At 29.1% G+C, this 7,205-nt stretch overlaps 1 pseudogene; it reads left to right on the top strand.

The window, feature by feature from the left end:
- Positions 1-1,787: 1,787 nt before the first annotated feature.
- Positions 1,788-5,122, top strand: LOC141703345 (uncharacterized; annotated as a pseudogene).
- Positions 5,123-7,205: the final 2,083 nt, after the last annotated feature.

The raw sequence follows: 7,205 nt of genomic DNA, 5'->3' as shown, positions 1-7,205 counted from the left end.
AATTAAAAAATACTTTTTCACTCAAAAATTTTAAATTCAATATTAAATTTAAATTTTTAGTTTAAAATATTAATTCAAAAATATCAAATATAAGTTCAAAAAATTATTAAAAAATTAATTTTTAAGAAAAAAATCAAGTAGAAAAAGTAAAGCGAGGACGAACCGTTACATTTAAAACAACGTCCTCCGACAATGTTTCATTGCACTAGCCGCAATGAAACAGTGTTGTAGGTGGCGAGGGTATTTTTTTTATTTTTTACAAATATATTTAATATTCCGGGGCTGAGTTGTTTTATATTTTTTATAGCTAACGAAAAATCGATAAAATTCCATTTTTTTTTAGTTTTCCACATTTTCAATTTTTAGCGTTATATTCGTTTACTATAAATTAAAAATTGATAAACTAAATTGGACAAGTACAAGAAAAATAAAAAAAACATAAAACTCACAATATTAAAAAAAACATAAAACTCAAAATATCCCTTATAATAAAAATTCGAAAATACTATTTCGAACAAATAATTAAAAAATACATTTTCACTCAAAAATTTTAAATTCAATATTTAAATTTAAATATTTTAGTTTAAAATATTAATTCAAAAATATCAAAATATAAGTTCGAAAAAATATTTAAAAATTCATTTTTAACAAAAAAAATAAAGTAGAAAAAATAAATCGAGGAGGAACCGTTGTAGGTGGCAGAATGTATTTTTTTATTTGTTACGAAAAATATTTAGCATTCCGGGGCTAAGTTGTTTTATATTTTTTTATAGTTAACGAAAAATCGATAAAATTCCATTTTTTTTAGTTTTCCACATTTTCAATTTTTAGCATTATATTGTACTATAAATTAAAAATTGATAAACTAAATTGGACAAGTACAAGAAAAATAAAAATAACATAAAACTCACAATATTAAAAAATACATAAAACTTATAATATTCCCTTATAATAAAAATTCGAAATACTATTTCAAACAAATAATTAAAAAATACATTTTCACTCAAAAATTTTAAATTCAATATTAAATTTAAACATTTTAGTTTAAATATTAATTCAAAAATATTAAAATATAAATTCAAAAAAATATTTAAAAATTCATTTTTAACAAAAAAATAAATTAGAAAAAATAAACAATAAATTAATATTAATTAATTAAAAAAAATAAATTAGAAAAAATATTTAATAAATTCATTGTACTAGCTGCAAGCAATGAAACAATGGGTTGCCCCAATGTTTCAATGCGGCAACCACCTGGGGCTGTACTAATTACCTGGCAAACCTAGTAACGTGGAATAATTGTTATCAAGTATCATATCAGGTTTTGTTAATCAACAATGAATTTATGACTAAGAATCTACGGATAGAGCACCATTAATGGCCATCACTCCTATGTGGCTTGACTATCTTGAGTGTTTTCCAAATTTGAGTAAAAAAATGTCCATCCAGTGCCAAGTAAATTTGCAAAAATATTTGTAATAAAAGTCTATATTAATCATACCTATTATATAATATCCAAATAGTTTTTTCAATATATGTTTGGGAATCATCTATGAAATCTTATATAGGGTGCAGGTCAACTATTCCACTTAAAAGGGTGCCAAATACGACATATATGAAGTAGATTTTTTTAATTATTACTTATGATGTGTGAGCATGATTGGCACCTCTCATGGTGCCTCTATTGTAGACGCTCTTACTGTAGATATATATTCTTAATGAAGGTGACAATTTATGTGTATGTATTTAATATGAGCCTCAGATGATATGGACTTCATGTCCGATATATGTTGACCTTGTTAGTTGACCGATTCTTTTTTATGATTACTGCTCATGGCGTTGTCTTTGCTCTTTTGATGTCTGGTGTTTGTGTTGCATTTAGCCGAGGTAATCTTTTTTCTTAGATGATCATCATGAGATACATGTTAAAAAAGACCTGTTCATTTTAAACTTTTTATGCATGGCATGGCTTCAGAAACCAATCAAAGGATATGTATTCTGAATTTGAGTTCAGAAGATATATTGGGAGAATATTTTACAATAAGTTCAATGATTCGGTCATCACTGCCTCAGCTTTCAAATCAGATAATTACATCTCCTTGAAATGCAGGACCACAAGAATGAGTGCGTATATTACTTGTACTCTCAGAAGTTTCCATGTATTTTTAGTTTTTTACTTCCTCAGTAATTTCTTTACTCATGCAATCCCATCAAATGGTGTCAGATACATTCAAAATGGTCACCCAGATACTGGCTTCCTTGTTTTTGAATCAGAGTTACTGAAATGGTGCAGTTCTCTCCAGATTGATAATGTAAATGCTAAAGCAGTAACTTTTTGTGCCCAACATAGGCAAGAATACAACTTATTTTTGTTTATTCTTAAAAAGGAAAATTAAGACTATAATTCTAAACATAGAATGATCCTTAATTCTGATATGAATTTTTTTTTATTTCCCTTGTCGAGATCAGCATCTACAAGGTCTTTGAACTGAGAAACTACAGCATGTTGTACTCCATTTCTGGTACAGATGTGCAAGGCATAAAGACCAGCTATATTATTAAAGATAGATGATAATCCCTCAGAATATTTATTTAAATTTATTTAAATTAACTATAATACAATCATTGTATCATTTTTTTAATAATTACAACATCATGGTCATTATATATTGTTTAATTTTTTGGTGATTGATTTTAATTTTAGTGATTTTTAGTAAGTTATTTGTTCTGATTTTAATTAAGGGGTGTCACTAAGTAACCCATAAGTAACCCCTAAATAATATCATTTCACATTTTTTATTAAAATGAGTCAATGTACAACGTCTCGTACTGCAAATATATATCCCTTATATCCAAGTATACTAGGGTATACCTTGGTAAAACTGAAAAAATGTCACACACAACTACATGGAAATAAATTAAATTCAAATAACAAGTTAGGAATATGTAATTAAAATTAATTAAAGAATTTAATCATGAAGGCAACAACTTGTATAATCAATAAAAGTAATATTATACCCCAATAAGAAATAAAGGTTACTTATATGTCTCTAAAATATAAGATAGGGTGATCATATAAGGGACACTGTTGTTATTCAAGAGAAATTTGCTCCCCCTACACGTTGTGCTAGGATAGTGCGAATTCACTTCGAGGATAAAACATAAACAAGAAATCTAACATGACCGGAAAACTTGAACGGAGGCCACACCTCAATTCGCACGGAAAATCATGTTGACGTGTATATATAGGCCTAACAAATTGTATGGAGATTCGAAGAACTGATGGAAATTCATAAAACTGAGATCTGAATTTATATTCAATATAGATTATACGATATTGATCCAAAATTCAATCTCATCCACATTCTAAAAATTATCTAAACCAAAAATTTAACAGAAAATAATCGAAAATAATATTATCTAGTTGTAATCAGAAATCGATCAAAACCAAATAATAAATTGTTTGAACAGAATATTACTCAAAGTATGAAATCGAATATGTATCTATATCTAAAATTTAAAATTGAATTTTAGTTTAGTTGTTATAATTTCAAAAAGTCATAACTTATATTTCATATTAATTAAACTATATTTAAGTTAATAAATTATATATTCATCATAAACTTTTATATCTAAGATGATGTTTTGTATAAAATTAACTTAATCCGAATTTTTTCTGATAATTTTGTTTCCCAATTAAACCGGAACTTAACCAAATTCAATATAATATGAACTTGATATAATTATATGATAATCGAAAATTGATCTGATCTTCATGTCTAAGTTTGCATGTGTGAGAAAAACTAGAAAAAGAGGTTATAATCTCGGTTTTTTCACTGAAAACCATAGATTATGTGAATTGTCATGTTTATGTTAGTAAATGGGCTAAAAAAATAAAGAAAAGGTTAGCTAGCTAGGTCTTTTTCACTGACATTCTCTATCTATCTATCTGCGAGTATATATGTAGAGCCTAATTGGCTAGCTTTGGATGGCTTGTGTCTAAGACATGGACTCTGCTGTTCAAGCCCTTTAAAATGCATGACCTTGAACGTCTAACTTAAAGTCCTTGATCTTTATCTATACAGTACACAAGTCATACAAGTCATAGACACCATTAATTTATATAAAAATAGTAATTGACTCAATAAAATTAATAAATTGTCCAGGTCAAAGATATTAACTTGGTTTAAATGTACTGCCCTACCCTATGTATTCTCACCGTATCAAACAGCTTGTTTAATAACACCTTGGATGAACTTTATAACAACAACTTGCAGTTGTCTAACACCTATTTTCAAGAGATATTTCTTAGAATATAAATGTTTACACTTTTTGAATAATATTGTGGGGTAAGTGCCATGAATAACATTTTGACACATCTTCTTGACAGCCGGGGATTAATGATGTTGATTTACCGATGCCCGAAGACATGCCCCTCCTAAGTTTCATTCAATAGAGGATGGATGTGTTCTTAAATCCTTCAGTTATCCCCTACATCACACAAGAGTGAATTTTATTGAACTGTTCCATGAAAAGGTGCTGGTCAAGCAGGAGAATGAAAATCTTCAAATTCTTGATGTATGTACTTATTTCCTTTATAATAATATGCATGTTCTTTATAATAGTTGAAATTTTTGTTTACAGGTTCTGACGTCTGAGCTGATAGAGGTGAATAGAACTAAATCTATGGTTCTTATTATGTTTTTCTACAAGGCTCATTTAGATGACCTATGGTTGGGACAAAATGGTAAACATCCTTTTCAAAACCTGATGCTAAATATTATTACACCACGTTCGCACGTGCACACACTGTGGATTAATTCTTAACATATGAATTATTATATTGCATTTCATGTGTCTTTGTGCAGCTGGTTCAATAAAGATCAGCAGTATCTTGATCGGTAAATGCCTTGCCAAGATCAATGCTCGTAACACCAGCGTGATAAAAGAATGCAAGTGCAGTGGTAGAAGGTGCAACTTAAGCAAGCCAATCAAAGGTACTAAAATCAAGAGCACTCTTGAAGATGCACTAAAAAACATCACTTCTATCTTTTATGATGAAGAACGCGGTGAGATATACACTGGTCAACGGCTTGGCTTGGTCCATGTTTGGTCGAAATAAAGCAGCTCGATCTCATTGCTTTGAAAACTACATGGCCAAATCTAGACATGTGCAACTAAAGGATCTCATTAGCTTAAAGACTACAATTGGTGTACTATATTTACTTAATTACAAATACATCATGGTAAAATGTAATGTTGCTAAAACTCAATTATCATGGGTAATGATATTAGGCCGGTACTCGGTGTTTTAAACTTGCAGCAGCGTGGCATGTCAAACGGCCTAGTACTCTTACTTCCTAAAATCTTGAATCCACCTGTTCTTATTAATATTCTAATGCTTATCAATATTTTCCCTACAAATTGAGCTAACATAGATAAACTTTTTGAAACATAAGCACTTTCCATTGCATTATGATTCTTATATTTATATTGTTAGAAATATGTACATATTTTTTATGTAAAATTTAACTGGCTCTAGGCCTCATTTCTTTCAACTAAGTAACTTAAAATTCCTTATATTGAAAGTGAGTGTTACTTTTAGATTTGCTCTATGTTAGGTTTGCTGTATTTCATACCCGGTAAACTAACTTCAAGTTCCATACCTTTTCCAGTTAAAAAGGTGTTACCAAACTCCACAGTGATTATTACAAGTTAAGTAGCTATTTAATATAAAATATTAATTACATACCAAAATTAACAACATAACCTCTAGATGCATATGAATAAACCAAACACATATATTTTTTTTTGCCAAGAACCAAACACATATATTTAGTTATCTTGAAACTTGTAGTTTTAATTGAGGAAGTTAAGTTCTATATAATTATAAAAGTGAAATAGTCTTTTGTGTAATTCACCTAAATACCATATTTCTTCTTTTTTGTTTTATATTATATCCACTACTAGAAAAAGTAGAATAGACACTGCCTCTTTGAGATCGGTTGCTTGTGGAGCCTATGTAAAAGGTGTTTTATACATTGATTTTGGGAAACCGATGTCTTTTGTTGTTATAAACATCAGTGTTTTAGCCCAACCGATTTTATATGTCTTTTTTAAAAAAATTAATCAACGCACCTTCCCCTGTTTTCCCCCTTAACCAAATAATTCATTCCCTCCATGTGTTTCCCCCCTTGTTTTTTGACTTGATAAAATTCTCCCCCCTTTTTTCACACAAATCTTCCCCCTCTGTTTTATTAAAAAAAAACTAAAATTAAAATCAAAAACAAAACACAAAAAACAAAAAACGTATTCTCTCATCTCTCATAAAAAACTCTCATTTCACCAAGAACAGGTTGCTCATTGTGCTCTCATTTCCCTCTCTATGCTCTCATTTCCCTCTCTGTTCTCTCATATTCTCATATTTTTGGGGGTTGCTCTCATCAAGGTTGCTCTCATTTTCTCCTAAATTTGGGGGTTTCATTGCATTAAGTTGAAGTCGAAGTTGAAGTCGGAGTTGGAGTTCAACTCGGAGTTTAAGTTTGGAGTTTAAGTCCGAGATTGAAGTTAAGTTGGAGGTTAACATTTTTATTAGGTAAGTTTTAAACCCTAATTTCAGAATTGGGGGTTTCAATTTGAAACGCTAATTTTTTAATTTTTAATTAGTTTAAGCATTTGCATCTGCTTGTTTGAGTTGCTTGTTACATAATGTAAGTAAATGAGTTGCTTGTCATATAGAAAACCCTAATTTTATTTTATTTTGTTAAATGATAGGATTTTTGTTGAAATGAGTTGCTTGTCTTTTCTCTGTTTTCTCTAGGAAATGCATGTTATTTTGAGTTAAATACTTGGATGATAGACGAAATCCTCTTTTTGTTCTATATATGCCATTACAGCATATAGTTTACATATAATTTTTGTGTAAACATATATAAAATGACAAGAAGATGGTTCTGTGTAGAATAGTATATAGTAAACATCTTTCATCTATTTGCAGTATAATGTAGATATTAAAATGCATGCCCTGTTTTGATCATCCCAAGATTTATGTGGTAATTTCTGATCATCCCAAGATTTAAACAGATGTTTAAATCCCAGCAAAAATTATGTGGTAATTTCTGATCATCCCAAGATTTAAACAGATGTTTAAATCTTCTTTGACAGCTGATTTATTGACATGGCATTCCAACCAAAGAATCCATGAT

Source organism: Apium graveolens, chromosome 2 (assembly GCF_009905375.1).
Source record: "Apium graveolens cultivar Ventura chromosome 2, ASM990537v1, whole genome shotgun sequence".
NCBI lineage: Eukaryota > Viridiplantae > Streptophyta > Magnoliopsida > Apiales > Apiaceae > Apium > Apium graveolens.
Note: the sequence above shows the minus strand (reverse complement) of the source record. Positions and strands in the feature narration are given on the sequence as shown.